Raw genomic sequence first — 22,015 nt, 5'->3', positions numbered from 1 at the left:
TTAACTACAAACCAATAAACTAAAATCTCTTGTTGTCGTTGTAACTTAAGCATGTATGTGGTGACATACATGTGGATCATGTCTTAAGTGATAACCAAAATGGTCTGTAATATATGGATATAGGAGGGAAACCTTATCCTAGTAATGCTACTGATGCGGCCTTCTTTGTAGAATAGTTACAAATGTCTTAACTTGCTACAGATGGTCTAATCCTTTTAATTCACATGGGGACATGCAAGTGGGGGCATCATATACAAAGGAGTTTGTATAAGAACGGACCACGAAGTGTTATAGTCTCGTTATATAACGCCATTCATGACAGAGACTTCACTTCATTAGGATGACCATAGGTAACATGACCTCAATCCTGAGTGAGTTGCCTTTGAGGGCAGTCCTTTGATTTGCACGGGTGCGAGTGACCAGATCGCCAACTCAAACCTACCACTTTGGAGATTTATCTGATTTGGGAGCTGGGAACTCAGCTACACAAGATGGAATTCACTCCTTCCCCAAGGCAGGGGTAAGTAGATAGATGCTCCCTTAAAGGCTGATTCCGGGGCATGAACGATGTGCCGTAACACACCTTCTCATGGCTTGAGAGGTGTCCACACATAGTAGGACTATGTTGTATTGTTCATTAGAAGGATTAGTGGTACATAAGGAGTTAGATGTAAGTACAGAGGAAAAACGGTAAATTGGCTCAGCTGTACTTACGAGCATCTATAAAGGGTTATCGTATTGTTGATTGGTTATATCTGATAGACATAGAAATATATCTGTGGTGAGAAGAGTGCAGCTGTCAGTCTTTAGTGAAATACCTGGCTGTTAACGGATTGTGGATCTCATGGCTAAAGAGTTTAGTCAGCTATTCACGTACCATTGGAGCTTCGAGCCATAGGTTCATAAAGTCCCTTTGGTAACTCAATGGATTCATGTTGAGAATTAGTTTTTGAGTTAGTTTGAAGTGTTCAAATTGACATAAGGGGGTTCAATTATATATGATATGATTGAACTGTTCAATCATATATGATAGAGTTGACATGATGTATGAGATACATTAATTGGAGGAAAATGATATAAATATGATTTATATCTAGTGAAGGAGAAAAAGACTATGATTCATATGTTGCATATGATGTGATATTAAACCATTGGTTATAAATATAATATGATTATATTTATTTTTTAACTAAACGATTATGGGATAATTGTTGCCCGGATTTTCCTCCGTAATCGAATAAGTTAGTGGGAGGTTGCATTCAATTTTCGTAACTGAAGGATAAAATGAAAATAGTTTTCATTTTGCAAATGATTAGACATTCGCTCATCGATTGTGTATACTGCCTATCGCATAGAAAATCGAGAGCATACACAACAGCTCATTACTAAACGATCGTGTACACGCATGACTTTCCTAAACGATTGCATAGAATTTACTAAACGATCATCTAGCTTTTTTCTACGGGATCGCGCACCCGAGCATTTTACTAAATGATGGTCTATACGATTAAGCCCATTTTACTACACGATCGTGTACCTTCACCTAAATGATCAAGCATCCGTCTATATGATAGACACCCGATATCTTCCGCTTGCTTGGTCGTGGTAAACAATCGTCTCTTCCTCATTCCCTCTACCAAATCCAATAGAGCCCACACCTCCTGGATTCTCACTCCAAGAATACCGAGGGTTCCAAGTGGTGGTGTCTTCCCTGCTGCCATGTTCTTGAGGAGTCTGTTCTTTGGTAAACGACAGCGATTTGGTGGACGATATCCTTGATGATCTTAGCGAGAGCGAGTTTGACTTCCTGGACGAGAGCGAGATTTCTATGAAGAAGAGTTCTTTAACTGGTATGTATGTTGTTCTCTTTTGTTGACTAAAGTTTCAAAGCATGCCTGTAATTTGTTGTTAATGCATAACTTGTATGTTTGATTGTGAATTCGGTAATTCTGTCACACTAAGTTTGGAACGATCTTGCTCCCACTCAAAGGTACTTTTTGATATGAGTTCCTGCATATCTTTCATAAGCAATGGTCTAGCAATTAATTGCAAATATTTTATGAATGATTTTGTTACACCATTTTGTGTATGAACATGAGCTACAGGATGTTCAACACTTATCCCAATTGACATACAATAATGATCAAAAGCTTGGGTTGTAAATTCACCAGCATTATTAAGACAAATGGTTTTAATTGTATAATTAGAAAATTGTGCTCTTAACTTAATTATTTGAGCAAGTAATCCTTAAAATACAAGATTTTGACTATATTAATACTATAAAATATCTAGATAGTCCACTTGGTGGGTTAATATGTCCACATATATCACCATGAATTCATTCTAAGAATGTAGGTGATTTAGTCCTCAATTTGACTAGTGATGGTCTAATGATTAATTTGTCTTGAGAGCAAACATCACATGCTAACTCATTAGATTGAAGAATCTTCTGGCTCTTCGAAGGATGTCTATTTGAATTCTCAATAACTATTCTAATCATTATAGACTTTGGATGACCTAATTTGTCATGCCAAATTGTAAATAAGTCTGGATTCATACACTTTAGATTCATTATTGCATATGTTTTAGTTATTCGTATATTAGTATAATATAATCTAGAAGATAAAGCGGATAACTCTTCAGTATACGTTTTTTATATGAGAAGTAGATATAAATAAAGATACTCCATAATATTCTTTCTATCAGTCTCAATATGATAACCATTGTAACGTATATCTTTAAAACTAAATAGATTTCTCTTTGATTAACTAGAGAACAATGCATTGTCAATTATAAATTTTATTCCTCTAGGCAAAATAATATTTGCTTTTCCAAAACTTTCAATTAGGTTTGCAGAACCTGATATCGTATTGACTTTTGTTTCTGACATTGTCATTTGGAAAAAATATTTTCTACTTATAAATATTGTATATGTAGTTGCATTTTCTGCTAGATATAGATCTTCTTCACTCATTTTTGAGTCACCTAACATATGAAAATGATCCAGATTTCTTCATTAAAAAAAAAATAATTACAATAAGAAAAATAATACATGGAATATACAAAAGTTAACATCTACTAAGAGGAGAAAAAAGAAACATAGATGAATAAAAAAAAATAACATTAAGTCTAGAGATTTTCAAAGTCAAAAGAAAACACTTGATGTTCTATCAATTTTGTTGATTTTCTCTTCAAAAGATTAAAAAAAAGCCCACCACATCCAATTTTATCATATAGGATGGGTATAATATGTCATAATTTTAGTATACAAAATTTGGTTCCATATTTTTTTTTTGTCCTTTAGGGATGCTTGATAGAGATCAACCAAGTGTTTTGACGTATGACAGGTACGTGACTAATGCCCAGTCATTTTGCACCGCAAGCATTTATTTTCAACACTTTTTGAATTCTTATCTTGTGGAGTTTCTCCTTTGTGATCATCATTTTGTCTGACTCTTTTGAAATTTGAATGATTAGAACAACTACCACGAAAATAATAATTATTTTTTCCTCTACCACGGTCATGACCTCGACCACAATTATTATTAAAATTCACAGCATTCACTTCAAGGAATGATGTCATTTTAGTTGGTCGAGATTCATGATTTTTCATCCACGATTATTAAAATTTACAACATTCACTCTAGGGAATGTTATTGTTTTAGTTGACTGAGATTATATATATATATATATATATATATATAATCAATCTATTTCATTCAGCCATGAGAAGACATTAGATGTGTGCAGAATACTTTTAAAATATTTCTTTTAATATTACTACTGCAGGAGTATATCCAAAATGTAGAAAAATGTCTTCTCTAACATATTGATTTAAAATTTTCGAGTCTCAAGTGCATCAATTTACAACGAGGTTTAGGAAGAATAATTGATTTCTGATCGATCATATTTTTATGGCATCTATGTGTATTTTCGCATCAAACATTAATGACAAATAATTATTACCATTAATATCAAATGCTACAAATTCTAATTTTATAATATTTTCATAGTAATACTATTAAAATATTATATTTATATTAAAATTTTAATATATATCAAATATGTAAAACAACATTTAATTTATTAATTATAAAAAAGAGGAAAAAACTGACATACCTTTAGAACCTACCTTTAACGGGAGAAACGACTAAAGCTCATGCTGATAATGTATTGTAAAATCGAGGAGTACAAGAGAACACGAATATGGAGAAAATATAATATAATAAAATATATTTAAAATAAAATAAAATAACTAAACAATTAAATCAGATAAAGAAATTATAGAAATGGAAAAATATGGAAATTTCCTCCAAGACTTCTATTTAAAAGCAATTGGAAAGGTTGATTACATGGATACTAATAATGTGTAATGTTGAGACACACGAACAATACTTGGGGAAATAGAGATATGACACATGACACTAAACATGAACATGTAATGGATATCTATTATCATAATATTTATAATATAATCTATAATATATATTAAAAGCAACCGTTTTATTTTTTTGGACAATTATACCATTGCTTTGATTTATACAACCACAAGAATGTCATTCACATTAACTTTAGTAATTGTTCTATTATTTAGATATTAAAATTGTAACTTCAAACAAATGTAACATTTTTTTTTTTGATTAATTGCAAACATTAGCAAAATATAATTAAAAAACTGTTTTTCTTTGGGACATAATTGAAATTTTTTTAACCTACATTAAATAGTACTGTAAGCACGTAATAAAAGAAAAGTAATAACTTAATAAATATAACCACACAATATGATTAGTTGTTTATATTAATTAATTTTACAATTAATTAGTTTATTATATTAATTATTGGTTATATAAGTTAAACGTCATATTCTTTCTTTCTCATTTTTCTTTCACTTTTTAAAAATTAATTTTAATTAAAAAGTAATAGTTGATATAATTTTTGCTTTTTCATCTTTTAAAGTAATATATTAAAATATTACTTTTAATTATAATTAATTAGATAGTTTTAATGATTTGAAATTTCAAGAATTTTTGTAACATTCCTATCACCTCCCATTATAAAAATGAGTTTCTTTCACCCTGTTTTTATTTACCAATTAAAACTCATTGTTAGGTGGTGTGAATGTGTAAATTGAGACGACTTAACTCAAAAGTCTACACAAACTAAAGTACGTAGAAAAAGAAAGTCGTACACTTTTGCTTGCTTCAATAGCAATCGAAAGATTGAACGGAGAACTAACATAGCTTGAAGATATAATCAAGAGCTTCTACAAAAGAAATTCAAACATTTTTAATTTACTTTTATTTTGCATTTTGTTGTATTCCAAAATTAGAAGAAGGAAAGTTAGAATTCTTTTGTTCTTTTATTTTTCTTTTCTAATTTTAGTTCTCTTTTCTTTATAATTTCTTTCATCTTAAAAATACTTCAGAATGTAAGAAGATATATTTAGGGACAACATAGAATGCATGTGTTGAATCAAACACATATCCATATATTTCTAATCAATATCTCATGAATTGTATGACGATATTATTTTTTTATGGTTGTCAAGTAAATTGTAAATTTATTTCAAAGAAATTGTGTATAAACATATTTTAATTTTTTTAAAAAACTTTTTTTTTAATAAATCTTGAATCTTATTTTCATTACTTTTCGTGTATTTTTTTTTTACTTGGTTAGGATATTCGTGTCTTCTTTTAATTTATAAATTTAAAATTTAATATATTCAAATTCTATAAGAAATTTAAAAGGTTTATTTAAACCACTTTCTCTAATTCTTATAACACTTTTAGAATAAAAATAAAAAAATAGAAGAAAAAAAATAAAGTTATATAAGTTTTTAGGACAATATTTTATAGTTCTTATCTATAATTTTGTAATCTAGAATGTTTTTTTCCCTATTATTTTATAATATCAACATCGAAAAAATATATTTTATATTTTATTTTGTGTTAAAACTATATTAGTTGTTACTAAATACATATTCTATTTAAAATAAATATAGTCCAATAAATATGTTTTTTTATAAAAAAATATGTTGATATTTTTAAAAAAAATTATATTATTTGAAATATGAAAAAAATAATATATGACGATTTAAAAATATAACTTAAAAATCTTAATTGATTAAGAAAATGAAAATGAGAAAATAAGCATTTATTATTAACTAATTAATAAATTTTCAGACAAATATGATATTAAATAAATATAAATATAAAATATTTTGAAAATAAATATTTTTCTAAAAATTAACCTTGCCTTTTTGACTCAAATAATTTAAAATGAAAATATAGGTGCAAATAGACATGGTAATACACTAGTATATTAAAAAAGAGATCAGAAAATTTTTACTTCCGCTTTTTGCCCTTATAATTTTTCTTCAATTTCTATATTACCCTTTTTTCGAGTGCATGTGACTTTTTGAATGTAGGTATTTGTTTGAAAGGTAAAAAGATTTAATTTTTCTAGTTTTTAATGTACAAAATAAATGTTATATATTTGAAAATTAAGTTTTAGGTTGAATGGGTGGAAATGAGATTGACAAGACGTGACTTTTTGAGATGGGATACAATTCTTACATAGTATTTTTCTTTTGTTAAGCCCAATAGATGCCTTTCATACCAGTTGGATGCATCTGTTTGAGTAGAGGCTATTACACATCAAACTAGTCTATCGACTCTTGCATTATTTATATGTGTGAGATGCATGTGTAAAAGATACAGACTATCAATTAAGAAATCACGTCTACACCTTGTTAAACTAATTTTTATTTTATTTTATTTTTTTTTTGTCTATAATTTGCTTATTGCTATCTCAATTACAGCTAAAACATTCAAAGCTAATCGGACCAGACATAGTTTTCACCAAAATTCGTACATTTGAGAGTAAATACTAAGTGCTTTAAAAACAAATCAAGAACACCTTAAAGTTCTTTGGCAACTTGTAAATAATTTTTGCTCAAGTGGGGAGTCTCCATAATAATTTTAAGGGTGGACCCAAGTATAAAATCATTATAAGTTAAAAAAAGAAAAAAAGAAAGAAAGAAAAGAAGAAGCTAAAAACACTTATTCTTCAATGGATTCAATTTATTTTTTGCTAAAAATACTTATTTTCTATTGTATTCTTAACACCCTTAAGTAGTAAACTTTCTAAAATGGGGAAAAAGGCACTTGAAATTATTTTATAAAAAAAGTTCCACTCACTCAACATGCAAGAATGTAATCAAAAGCTATAAAGATCAACTTGCAAAAATGTAATCAAAAGCTACGAAGATCTTTAAGTAATTTTAATCACAATGAAGATTATAATACTATTGAACTATGTATACTAATTATTAGGTATCATTCTTCTTTAATTACCTTTAACCTCTTTATTTGGAAAATGAAAAGTAATCACACTGATGTCAATGACAAATAAAAGGGTATCAACATTTTTATGTGGGGGGATTTTGTTTTCCATTATTTATTCTAAAGTGATACCGATTAATCTATAATGGGACTAATTTTAGCATAAATAATTTGTTTAGAAGTGATTTATTGAAATTGATTTTCAAATGAACATTAGGATAGATGTTTGAGAGTGTTTTGACATGACAAAAATCACTCTCCTCTTAGCTATATATAATCATATAATCATTTTGCATTGCCAAAATCACACTCATCTTAACTATATATTAATATTGGACAAATGTCGAAATTTATTTTACACAAATAAAAAATCATTTAAAATTATTTTTTAGTAATTAATTGAGAGGTAATTTTTAGTGGGGCTATTCACCAAAATCGTCAGAAAATGTTGCTTAATTCATTTATTTATCAAGATATCAAATTTGGCCATAGAAAATTTCATATACTCGATGAGTTATTTGCGATCCCTTAGAGGGATTTATTAGAGATTAATTGTCTTTGGACTCTTCAAAAGGAAAGAAAAAGGCTCATTGGATTAGTTGGATAAATCTTTTCAAAAGTAAGCTTGATGGGGGAATGGGTTTTAGTGATATTAGTCTCTTTAACCAAGCTATGCTAGCAAAGTATAGTTGGAAAAATCCTGAGGAATCCGGACAATCTACTTTCAAAAACTCTCAAAGGAAGGTACTTTAAAGACGGAGACTTTTTGAAGGCTCCTTCGAGAAACAACCCATCGTTGACTTAGAGAAGTATTCTGTGGGATAGAGAGCTTTTTGCCAAAGGGTACAGATGGAAGGTGAGAAATGGTGCTCGCATTTCAATTGACAATGACCCTTGGATTTGTAGGAAAGAAAATTGTAAACCATTGAGGATTAGTAAAGAGCTCAGAGATGAAAGGGTGAAAGATGTTTTAGATGACAATGACGATTGGCAGGTGTCTACTATAAAAGACAATTTTCTTGTTGCTAACGCTGATGATATTCTTAATATCACCTAGGAAATAAGTAGTTAAAAGAGAAATTATCTAGAGCAGGAATGCCAAATGCCTTTTTTTCTTTTTTTCTTTTTTATTATTTTTTTTGTAAAAGTGTTTATCAATCAATGGAGAAAAACCCTTGTAGAGAACCTTTTGAAAAATCAAGGCCATCCCCAGAGCAAAAATTTGTGTGGAAGATTATTAATGACTCAATCTTAACCCGTGTTAATATTAAAAAAAGAGGAATCGATTCTAATACTTGTCTATCTCGTAGAAAACTCAAAAGAGTTTTTAATCGTGTTATGTGGTTGTGTAAGTTCCAAAAAAAAATGTGGTATGAATACTTCCCCATCTTATTTGATTCTTTTGATTCCTGCAGAGAAGAACAGTTGACTTCGGATCCTTGGGCTTGGACTGTGAGCAAGTTGAAGGTTGAGGATCTTCCAAAGTCTATTATCATTTTGTGGAATATTTGGAACTACATAAATCACCTTTTGAATTCGGGTGCCTGTTGCAAGAAGTGTAATGTTTTTCAAGTGTTCAATCTTTTTGAAAATTATCCTCCTCTCTCTTTAGGTAGTGCTAATGTGTTTCTGGACACGGTGAGTTTCAAGAACCGCATGAGTTATAAAAGTCGGTTCCTTCTTCCGAGTGGTTTTAGGAAGCTCAATGTTGATGCTTCTTGGTGCAGTGAAAAAAGGATTGGTGGTTTAGGGTGAGTTATTCGGATATCGAGCAAAGAATTTAAGAAGATGAATGCTCCATTCTCTTCACCCACTTGATCATCCATTTCTCGAATTATGAGGACACTCTCTTGAAATCATTCAGTGATCTCTTTTTGGTTGCTTACAATATTATGTACCGAAATTATAAAACAAACTACCGATTTTGATGGGGACCGACAGCGGACAAACGAAAACCACAATGGATGAGGTGGGAGAAAATGTGTCGGCCAAAAGATCTGTGAGGCTTAATCTTTAAAGACACTGAAGGTTCAAATAATGTTTTGCGAGTAAACAGAGTGGGGAGGGTGGTTACATCTCTTGATTTAACCATAGCTAAAATCTTGGAATGAAGATATTTTCTTCATTGTGATGTACTGGACATCCAGCAAAGCTTAAATTGGGTCTTAATTTTGGCAAGGTTTTTATGGGCCTTGAATTAATGCATGAAGCAGTCCGATGTAAATTGGGATCTAGATCTTCTATCCGTTTGTTCTAGCTGGATACTTGATGACAAAGAGTGGCGACTTTTAAAGTCATTTCCTCAAACCGTATGGATATATAATCATGGTGTAGTCTAGGTTGCACCTAATTCTATGCATCCCATTCTTTTATATAGTAAAAAAAAAAATAAAAATAATTCAATTAAAAAATTTTTTGCCATACAACAGATTATTATTGAGTTGCTCTTTAGACTGCACAAAGGCTACACCCAAGTTCTTTTCTATAATCATTTAGTGGCTGATTTTATTATATAGGAGTGGCATGTTACAAATCAACTCTTATTTTGTGCCCTATTGATGTTGATCCTAATTGTTCTTTGCCATTAGTTCAGTTGAGGGCTCTTAACTATTAGATTTGGCATTTTGACAAACCAAGTAGTCTATGAAAAGTGGGTAGAAAGAGTAAACTAAAAGCGAATAACCTTATTCTAGTTCGAACGCTTGCAACTTCTGGTAGAAGACTCTTTGGAAAAAAGACTGTTATAAAACAAGCTCTAAAAGTCCCTTCAAAAAATTTGATTTTGGTTTGGTAGTCCTTGCATGACTACATCCCAACTAAATTAAATCTGAATTCTCATGATGTTAATACATGTCGCTTTTGCCCTTTTTGTTATAAGAAAAAGGAAACAACATATCACGCACACTCTTTCATAAATTCAAGCGAGCCTAGAAAATTTGGCTACAAATCTTGCCTAAGAATCATATGGTGCTAAATCAAACATATGTATAACAGAAGATATAGAGAGAATGAAAAACTCAGCCTATGAGTAGGATGGAGGCAGTCAGTGGTATTAATAACATGAGAGAATGCAATGTGTAAAAATACAATTGGTAACCCAATAACAAAAATGGAAAACCAAATAAACCAATTGGTAATATATAGTATGAAGATAAATGTAATTAGGCTAACATCCCCCTTAAGCACAACGCAGTTTTGGAACCATAGTAAGCTTGGTGCTAAGACTCATAAACTGAGGAGAAGGAAGACCCTTTTTCATATTGTCAGCTAATTCATCTTTAGAGGGAAGAATACAAACAATCAACTGCTTGCACGACACACGTTTCCGAATGACATGATGGTCTATTTCAATGTGTTTGGTCTGATGATGCATAACGGGAATGACATCTAGGTATATGGCACTAAATATTGTCACAATACAGCAACAGAGGGGTAAGAGTGGATATAACTTTACCAATGTAGATATTTTGGAAAAAGTTTTACAATTTGGGTACAATGGCTTCTTCGCATCATCTAATAATTCTTCAAAATAATTCCAATTGTGTCATCAACATCAACATCATCCTCATCAGCTTCGTCTCTTTCACTAGTAGACACATTTTCATTGTTCCTCTTAATCCATAATGATTCACCATGAAAAATCCATGTCTGATAACTTTGATCTATACCATTAAAAAATAAGTGTTCTCTTATTTTATTCACATCTAGAGTCTTTATATTAACACACTTCAAACATGGACAACTCATGACATTCGGTATATTTGAATGTTGTAGACAATTTTTAATAAACACATCGACCCCTAAACCATACTCAGCTGACATTTTATTCATTTTCATCCATGACTTATCCATGATTGTAAAATATGCAACTTAATCTACAAAAATAATAATAATAATAATAATAATAACAAGGAAAAATTTAAAAGCATAAAATTATGATTGAAAAATATGCAACTTCAACAAATTTAGAACAACTAGACTTTTAAGATAAGCATCTTATAAATATTACATTGTCCTTGTTATTAATGTTGTTATGAAGTCCTTTTTGTGTTGGGTGCACCTTCTCCACTTGTCAACCTTCTTAAAACACGTCCAATGCAATCTTCCTATCTTCCTTCCAAATCCCCAAGAATCAAAATTTAGCCTTACACGTCAAACTTGAACCTAACAAATGAAAAACTTCACTCAACACCACACAACAACTGGCAGTGAATTCTAAGCTAAAGCCAATGGGAGGTAAGGACTCTAAACAGTAACATGGAGATGACAAGCATGAACCATTAACCACCTTACGTATAAATTAGATATACGAAAGAGAAAAAAGGCCTACTGCACGAAGCTACAAAAGATTAACGAAAATAATGTTCCTTACTAAAGTGCAGGATAATCAGTGCCTTAATTTCTTATTTTCTTCTATAGGAACCATATTGCTCAACTTGAATAACAACAAGATAGAGGATCAAAAGATGGATTGGTTAGATATAAAGAGTTATTAAACCATTTGTAAACTATAAGTAAATGTAAACACATGAAAGTTTCCAGAATATATAGTAAATGAGTAACAGAACAACTACTAGGTTGTATATGCCATTGAGATTCAAGGACGTTTATGAAATTTAGAGGATGAAAGGACTCTTCAAGGAGAGAGAGAGTTCAGCTAATCTCCAATGCCTTGAAGAAAGCAACATAAACATGGATAACACATTTGTGTTCTTGGTTCGACTATTTTTAGAACATTTGTTCATCCTTTCTTTCATTCATCGTGATTCATGACACTGTTGTTTGTGTAACAATGCACCATCTAATGAAGTATGAGGTTGAATGGCTAAACAACAATATAAATTTGACAGAATGCTTATTTCTTTTAGCTAAACCAATTTCAACTAAACAGCAATATAAATCTGCTCTGAAGAAGATAAACCCAAAATTTCTCAAATGGATACAACAAGATAAGCTACTCTTTTGGTGGTTATTAGGTTCGATGGCAAAAGAAAATGTTGTTCAAATATTCAACTATCAAATGACAGAGGAAGACAACCCCACCTGAAGGCAAACGAAAATGTTGTTCAAATATACCTGCGATGGAGAAGCTTGGATGACGAGCTCGTTTCCGATGATCGCCCGATGAAGACAACCCCACCTGAAGGCAAAAGGCTGACCAGAAGCTACTGAGAGAGGAGAGAGTTTGTTTGGGTAGGCAAACGACCGATCGGGGGTTGCAGTACTTTTGGTAAAGTGAGAGAGCTGAGAGATGAATTTTAGGGCACGCGCGCGCGAGAGGGAAATCAAAATTTTGATAAATTTAAAATAATAATAATAATAATAATGGGAGGCCTTCAATCTCGGTTTTAAACCGACATTGTAGGCCATCTTCAATGTCGGTTTAAACGACATTGAAGATCCGTTTTTTTCAACAGACATAATATATCCGATAATACTATTTTCAACCGACATTGAAGCCCGAATTTCTTCTAGTGTAATAAAGTTTATTTGAGAAGAAATAAATATTTGATCCTGATTCAAATATTAATTTTGTGAATTGGATACATATAATTAAATTTAATATAAATAAAACTTATATTAAATACCATTGATGAGGGAATTAAAACTATAGGTTATACATATATATATATTAAAATTAGATTTATTTTTAATTTTAAACTGAAGAGAGGAAATAACTTTCCTCCCCTATTCTCTCTCAACCGACGTATTATGGGTGATTGGGAGATACCATCATCTTCTTGGTTTGAGAGAGAGAGGATGACAGAAGATTCTCTCTAAGAAAAAAAGAAAAGAAAAGACTCCTAATCTCTCTTATCCTGCCAATCACTTCTCTTCTTCTTCCAAAAAGTCAGGGCCTACAAAATTTTGGATTCTCATCCTAGAGAATACAGAGAAAACCAATTGGTAGTGGCCATTTGGGATAAATTAGAGTTTCAAGTTCGTGATTTTTTTTAGAAGGTTTTTGAAGAATGGTTCTTCAAAGGTAATGTTTTTTCACTACTACAGAAATTGGATTATGTGACGTTTTTCCAATGTAAGTAAAGGGTATACCTAACGCTTATAAAAGTGTCAAGGATTCAACTGTCAAGTATAATGTGATAACTTGATTTTAAAAAAACTTCAAGACAAATGTTTTTTGATACGATTACGATATCAAGAAAGATAATATACTTGACACATGTGACATGTCAAGTATATTGATTCTTGACATTGATCACGTATCATATATGATAACTCTTGATGTTTTTTATTTGTAACTATATTGTTATTGTTAAAATGCCTTGAATCTGTTGTTGGCACTTCGTGTTCAGCATATTTATTTATTTGTAGTAATTTACGATTGGAGAGGCACTGTTTTGATGTAATTTCTGAAAAACATTCTCTCAAATAATATTATTCTCCCTCTACCCGTAGACGTAGCTACACGTATATCTGTGTGTCGATCTTCTCTATCTCTACGTTCCTTTTTTTGTGTTCATTTTGACACTTAATAATTTATAAGTTATTTAGTTCTTGACATAATTCCAATATCATGTATGTCTTTTTTTTTTTCAAATTAAATACCCCAATTGATATTCTCATTTCCTTCCTTGAATTCCTATGATATAATTTCATCAACTAAATAAATATTACATATTTAGCATCTATCAACTCAAAATATTGACTAAAAAAATCCATATATTCAACTATCATCTTTCATAAGAACAATTTCCGAAATTACAACATTATTTTCCCATGTACATGAGCAAAATAAAATCTCAACTATTCTCTTTATATGCACAACTCAACTTTTAGTAAACACTAAGATTAACTAATTCACTCTAGCAACACAACAAAGAAAATGACATTGTTTAATAACAAGTAACCTATCAACAAAATTACATTACTTAATATGTACATAGAGTGCTTCAAAGTCTGAAGATCGAGAACTAGTTGTCTGCTTGGAGGGTCATATAGTTACTATCTAAGAAAACTTGCAAAAGAAAAAAAAAATGCTTGCTTAAGTATAAAATAGAGAATTTAAAAACAAATTAATTAAACCTAAAAAAAGCTTGCACAGAGTATAAAGCATATATTTACACAAACTATCAAAGCATGAAGCAAACCCTATTCGGTTGATAGAGAAACAGGGAGTAGTTGAGAAACCCCTACCTGACACTTTAACATATGCCTCCGACAAAAGTTAGGGTAAATGAGTTCTAGTTAAAGAAATAAAAGGAAGAGAAAAGAATGTATAAATTCAGATGAAGTCACTTTACAACTATAAAAAAGTTTCAACTACCAATCATGGATGCAAGAAACATAGTATCCATGAAATTATCATAGTATCCAAAAATCCTAATATGTGAAAGTAAACATAAAGTTGAATTTCCTATTACATTATCAACACAGGAAAATATCAAATATCACCAAAAAAAAACTTTCCTATTTGATTATCAACAATTACACAATACATTTGATGTTTCCTTATATATATCATCTCAAGTGTACTTAGTCGGGAAATCCTTGAAATTTTAGAATTATTCTTTATACCTTGAAACTTTAAATCCTTTACCTAATAGATCCCCTATTTAATTCATTTACAACTTACCTAACACACTAACTAATTATCTGTGGATCTCATATTTAACCCTTCCATAATATAACAAGAATGTTATGAAAGCATTAATGTTAAAGTGAATCATAAGTTAATTAAGCATAACAGAAACTTAATTTATGACACGGAGAATCAAATGACTAATTCCACTTTGAAAATTTTGAAGAAAACTAACAAAAACATTATATTTTCTCAATGAATCATTATTGCAAAATAAAAGAAAATGTATTACCTACTGGTGCTTGCCGAAAGGCTTGGGTCCTTGTTGTTTGGTGTTTGAAGGGATTCGGCTTCTGCTGCTAAATACTCTTACAATCCTAAGAAACCCATTTGATGAATTAGAAAGGAAAAAAACTAAAGAAACGTATAGTACATTATTTTGCTTTCACACATTTTCATCAAACAACAATAGTTATAAGTTCAATAAACCATCTTGCATGAATAAAGACTAGTGAAAATAGTTTAAAAAAGAGAAGTTTGCCAAAGTTTTCTTTAAACTAAAAGAAGCGTATGCCCCCATCCTGCAAAAAGTTTAGCTCATACATTTAAGGCATTCTACAAAAAAAATCAATTCATTGCATCTTAAATCAAACATGTAAAGTTTGTTTCCAGAGAGGGCATCAATAGTCTATTTCATGAACAAAAAAAAAACAAAAAAACAAAAAAGAACTTCATCTTCGTTGGAGAACAACAAGCAACAATAAAAATCAACTCAAAGAAATTCCAAAGTCAATAGTTTCAATACCAAACGATTATAGTTTCGATGTTCAAAGAAAGAAAAAGAAGGAGAAAGTTCAACCCAGTAATCCATTTTAGGAGAAATTCCAAGAGAGAATCCTGGGCGAAAAGGCTTATTAGTAAGCTAAAAAGAGAAAATACAAGGGAAGTGAGGATTTATTGCTTATAGATATATTCATTTTTTTTTTCTAAATTTTTTAAATTGAAAAAAGAGGGTCAACCCGTAAATCATGTAAACTGGAATAAATAACAGAAGATCGAGGGGGATTCCCCAGATTTCGACAATGACGACTGCCCCCTCAAACAGATTACCTGAACTGTGAAACCTTTATCTGCTGCAGGACCCTGTTGGTGAAGGCCGGTGGAGCTCGACGATCGACTGAGTTGGAACAAACACTTGAAGGGAGATCCATGACGAACAAATGAACAAATTCTCAAATGAGATAGATGCTTGAACGAACGCTCAACGGTCAATGGAGATCCACGACGCTGGTGAATGGAGATAGACGGCGCTTGAACAGAGATGGTGAAGAATGGAGAGAAGGAGAAATGTTGAGTGACTACACGTGAAGGGATTGGAAGAAGAGAATAAGCTTTTTTTTTTTCTGAGACAGTGATAAGTTTTAAGGAATTAGGGTTTGTAGGTATAAAATAAATTTAAAAATTAATATTATACTTGATATTTAAAATGTATTAATTAAAAACATAACAAACTTGATATTTTAGAAATGTCAAGTTTTATGTTAGCGTGAAAGCAATCTGTAAAAATGTGAACCTACGCCTTTTTTCAATTTTTCTTGACATTTTATTATTAAAAAGGTAAGTAATTAAAAGTTGCAAGTGTCAAGTAACATAAAATTTGTAGTAGTGTTTTGTAAAACCCTAATTCTTCTTCTTGTCTTTTGTTCAAATTATTATAAGCATGTTGTATTTTATTTTAAATGCATAATGCTATGTTTAATTATGTAAAATTGTAAGTTATGTGAAAATTGGAATTTGAGACTGATCCCGTTTCCGCTCAAGGATCTTCACCGAATTCTTCACCAAAAACTCTTTACATGTCCCTAAACATGAACATAAGTAATGACATATCTAAGATTAACAGTTAAACTTCACTCTTGTCTTTGAATTTTAACTTGAGTCCTTAAGTGGCAGAGTAACACAGCTAACCTCTAGGGAGATGACCACTACCTGGGGAAAAGAAAACATTTGAAAGAATGAGCTACAAGCCCAATAAGTGACAATATAAAACATATGTACTGGAAACTACCAAGCAAACTTATACTTAAAACTAACTTGCTAGAAAACATTAATTAACATAATCCTTAATTGAGAGAGAACCCTTTTGTTCAATCCCTCAATGTCAAACCTTTGTTGGTGCGGAGTAATCTCAACACAACCAACACCAATTTCACCTACATGCCCGTGGTAATAACTAAGTATCGTCATACCTTAGGTACTAGGGTCCAGATACCTTCTTAAGTCCTTCAGTATCGAGTTCATCATAATCGCCATAAAACTAATTCTTTGAAATAAGCATACTTGAAAACATACGTTCATTAAATGATCATGTGCTGAAATCATATCCGTCATATAGCATGGAACCTATCATTGCATGCCTCATGAACATTAAGAATAGATATACTTAAATCATGCTTTCATAAACACCTTTAAACTAAGCATGCGTTGAAAACTCTTTGTAAGCTAGTTTGCTAGGAAACTATTTTAATCATACTTAGAAATGAAGAAAAGTATGAAACTAATCTTTTTAAATCAACATGCGTTTACTAAACATTTATAAATACTTGGTTTGTCACTCACAGTCTTAGGCGTCTTTCCTAGAGTTGATAAGCTTTCCCTATTGGTGTTAACCCTATGGAAATGATAAACACCTTTGGTTAATGTTATTAGCCCCCTTGTGAGATTAACTTACTTAATCGAGCTTCACATTTAACTTAGAGCATCAAAACTCCTTTCCCAACGCATATCCAACTTATGTGTTCAACACTTAGAAAAATACCTTAACTTGTGTTGCTTGGCTTATGTGGTCACAAGCGCTCCTTTGTGCTGGCACACCTACAACACTTATACATTATATGCCTCACTCATGCACCAACGCATGCCACCTTAATGTGTCTATGTGTGCCTTGTCGCATACCCCACACCATGTGCACTTCAGTGCAAACCTTGCGCACACGCTTGGCAGAACACCTGGCACCTACTCTTGCCTTCACGCGTACGTCCGCTAGCGCTTCTGCCTGGCTGGTCGAGCTACCTGCTTACTCAATTGATGCAGCTGCCTACTTAATCAACCAAAATTTCCATATTCAACTTTGAGCTTGAATAACTCTTTTTCCAAACTTTATTTTGCAAAATGTCCTTCTACAAACTTGTTTGTAAATATCTTAATTGGTTACCTTAAAATTTGAGCTTCAAATTCTTCTTGGTCAGATCGAAAACCTTCAATCTTCACATCTCGTTCCCAGTCACCCAGAACTTGACCTTCATGAGGAATCTTCAGATATCAACTTGATTCCTTAGGAGTTTTCTTCTGGTAGCCTAAGAGCAGCAAAAACATTCATCAACCTTCTATTGAACTTTGAAAATTCTTCTTTTGCATGAATAGAATGGCTAAATCGCATGTCTGAAGTGAAACTCCCTTTTATAATAAAAGTTGCATGCTTCAACTCAAACTTTAGCTAGCCTAATAAGTGGGCTTAACTTCCCAAACCTCGACAACTGGCCCATATAGATTGGTGATTAAGCTGAAGGCTTCTACTAATCACTAATGCACGACTTCTTTTTCAAATACTCGTCATCGCAAGGCTCTGCTGGTCACATGCACCATACTCAGCCAACGCGTGCTTCAACACCTCCCCATGCCATCGCCTAGTCTTGCTACCATCACATGGCCTCACTTGCACGCAAGCCTTTGCCCAGCCACCACATGCACACACTGCCTAGCGCCTAAGGAAACCTTGCCCAATGCCGCGTGAATCCACGCCTTCTAGCCTTAACACAAAGCTTGGCTCACGCATAGTGCTTGCCTCAACGCAATTTTTGCGCCCAACCTATTCTCAACCAACACATATGGTTGCCGCACTCATCCTTAATCATTAGTCATTTAACACAAAGTTCAAAACTTAGGCTCATTCCTTCTTCCTACTAAGCACAAAGACATCTTATTTACCCAGGAGCCTTATGCTTCTAACACTTAAGAGTTATTTCTTCTTCTTTAGTCATCGTCAAGCCCTTTTCCTACAATCATGGTATCAACATGAGTTAATCATACTTAACATACTAATCAACATATTTAAGTAGGGAAAATAGGGTTTAGGGTTTACAAACCATGTTGCCTAGTTGATAGAGGTCGTGCAGTGGAGAGCGTGCTAGAGAAATCCATCGTCTGTACCTCGGAGGCAGAGTTCCTTGTGTAGTGCTACTACTCCAGTGATCATGAGGATGCCACTCTCTGCTTGCTAGTTTATGAGGCTAAGGAGGATCCTGAGCCTAAACCGGATGACATACAAGTGATAGAGTTAGAGATCGATAGTCCTCGCCCTGTTATAACTCCTAGTATTTCGTATATATTCGAGTTTTGCTCCTCTAATTCTCATGAGTCTGATGAGTCTTTTGTTTGTTTCGAATCTATTGAGTCATTCGAGTCTTTTCATTCTTTCTTTTTTCTTTTTTTCCTTTTTTTAAAAAATACAAATTCGACCTGTCTGGTTCTCTTTAGAAGATGAAGAACGTTATAGCCTTGCCAGGCTTATATTGACTCCTCCAAGAAGGGACCATAAAAATACGAGAATTTCTTTGTACCTTGATAGAGAATACGTCACGTCAAGCAATCGACATTAAAAATTTGCCCTTCTTGGAGGAAGCTAGGTGAAAAACTTTTACTGCTTTTGTCTGAAGCTAAGTAGGTGTCGTTAGTTCTACCTGACCCAAAACAAACAATATTTATAAAGCTCGAACAACAACCTAACTGATGGAATACACAAGCATGCAACAGAAGTAAATAGAATAAATAAGCACTCTAATTACATTTGGTTTGAGTTCTAAAGCAAGCTAAAACGCATTTTCAGAAGTGGATTTCAAGATGAACATACCTTTGATGATTTCTTCCAATTCCAAGTTGTTCTTCACGTTAATCCACTCTATGTGAACCACCAAGAGATCTCTACTATTCTCAACCTTGAATTTGAGTGGTGAAACTCATATTTGAGTGAATTTGTGAAGGTGTTCTTTGTGAGTTTGAAGAGGAGGAGGAAGAAGTCACATAAAACTATTTTCCAGCTGAATCCATCATTCCTTCTTATAATTCTCAATGTTTTATTAACCTTCAGCATGCAAGCACTTCATCAATGGAATTGGCCAGCAGTTGCTTCAACAATTGAAGTGGGAATTGTGTGATTACATGAGGAACACACCTCATGCTTGAGAAAATTGGGAAAAACCCACTTTCTCAAATTTTCGATTTCCTTAATTTCCAAAAATCTAATTAATTCCAAATTAATTAAATTCAATTTGATTAATTCCCAATTAATCAAATTCAACATTTCAATATTCAATTTCTCAAATTGAATTTTAAAATTGAAAGTAATCTGATTTTTAATTAATTAAACATATTTAATTAATTAATTAATTTACTATGAAATATCAAATTAATAACAAATCTAATTTTCAACATGAATCTTATTCATGTAATTAATATTTAAATCAATATTTAAACATTATAAACTCTCTAATTTCATTTAATTTCAACAAATTAAACATTAATTATATCAAATATAATTAAATAAACCCCAATTTGATTTTGAATTTATTCAAACTCAAAACCCTAATTTCAATTTGAACATTTTCAAATTGAAATTCGATTTGAACAATTCAAATTGATATCATTCCAAATTCACTCAATTTAATAATTCAAGATATTCATGTTTTACGAGTTAGTAGAGGGACCTATGGACCTACAGATCATGAGCTCTAAGGATTAAGATTAAATGGCTAAAACTCTTTAGACCATATTAATCAGTATTCGTTAACTATCGAGTCACACCACTATAACTCAATAGTTGGACTCTCCCCACTATAGATATATTTGTGTCCACATGATATAAACATAACCAGTAAGTCGACCCTTCACAGGTTGTTCGTAATAAGAGCTGGGTCAATATGTTGTTTTACCCACAATATTACGTCTTGTTCCTTAAGTTTCAACTGATCCTCTAATGAACAATTGATTTATGATCTAATCACCAAACCGAATCCCTCTCAGGCCAGTGAGAGGGTGGAACCCCTTGTTCAAGACTTGGATACAGTACTGAAGAGAACAACCTTTTGTTCTATTCCTAAATCGGGTAGGTGTGAATTCCATCTTGCACCCTATGTCCCCAGCTATCTACCCAGTCTTACTCCTGAAATGAGAGGCTTATTGAGCCAGCGTTGTTGAGCCAACCCTCACTCATGCAAATCTAAGGATAATCTTAATAAACAGGAGTTCATAGTTAGCTCAAGATTAAGATCGAGTTACCTAGGTCATCTAAGCGAAATAATCAGTCTTAAGCAGTGAACAACGTTATATAGTAAGAGTGACGTATTTCATGGTTTTATCTTATGCAAACTTATTGTATAGGACGCCCCCACTTCTTATGTCAATACATGAACGAATCTGGATCAGTTCGTTTGTAGTATCTTTACAACAACTTGTAATAGCTATAGAGTAGGCCACATCCAATAGTGTTACCAGAATAAGGTACCCAATATTAATCATATACTATAGACCGTTTTGGCTATTTACTCGAACTTGATCCATTTTTATGTCTCTACATAAAGTTCAGTATTCATATAATAACCATGGATCTTAGTTTATTGGATTTAAGACTTTATGAACACAATTAATAGATTCAATAACAACTTTATTGAAGAAATGTTGAATAACATCTTTATTTATAATAGAATATTTTTAATTTTACAAACTGCGCATTTTAGGACATACAACCCAAAAATATATACAATGTTGAGTTATACTGAGAGAATAAAAGGTATAAATAAAATAAACTAGGGCATCCGATGACCCATAAATTCTCCCAGTTGCCCTAGTGACAAATATCTTATTAACCTAGTCCTACTAGGTGACCCTCGAATACTTTAGCCAAGAGGGCCTTCGTAAATGGATTAGCTAAGTTGTCTTGTGAGAAACTTGTTTCCTGTGGAAAAATACAGACATGATTAGCGGTACCTAAATCAATTATCCAGGTTTTATCGTTTTCTACTAAACATGCTTCGATAACAAGTAAATCATATTTATTTTGTTGTTCGAATTTTACAT

The 22,015-nt window shown here is 31.9% G+C and overlaps 1 long non-coding RNA gene across 2 annotated transcripts; it reads right to left on the bottom strand.

The window, feature by feature from the left end:
* Window positions 1-11,261: 11,261 nt before the first annotated feature.
* On the bottom strand, window positions 11,262-16,391 carry LOC120074004 (uncharacterized). Of its 2 annotated transcripts, none has more exons than XR_016526357.1 (3): window positions 15,994-16,391; window positions 15,176-15,260; window positions 11,262-11,507 (listed from the first exon to the last, which is right to left on the bottom strand). It is a non-coding gene; the product is annotated as an uncharacterized LOC120074004 (long non-coding RNA). The 2 variants fall into 2 exon arrangements; XR_005480865.2 differs by lacking the exon at window positions 11,262-11,507 and adding an exon at window positions 14,007-14,319 and having other exon boundaries at window positions 15,994-16,352.
* Between the last annotated feature and the right edge of the window lie 5,624 nt (window positions 16,392-22,015).

Source organism: Benincasa hispida, chromosome 1 (genome assembly GCF_027475165.1).
Source record: "Benincasa hispida cultivar pf3 chromosome 1, pf3_genome.v1.1, whole genome shotgun sequence".
Taxonomy (NCBI): domain Eukaryota; kingdom Viridiplantae; phylum Streptophyta; class Magnoliopsida; order Cucurbitales; family Cucurbitaceae; genus Benincasa; species Benincasa hispida.
The sequence above is the reverse complement of the archived record's forward strand: the minus strand, read 5'-3'. Positions and strand labels throughout refer to the sequence as shown.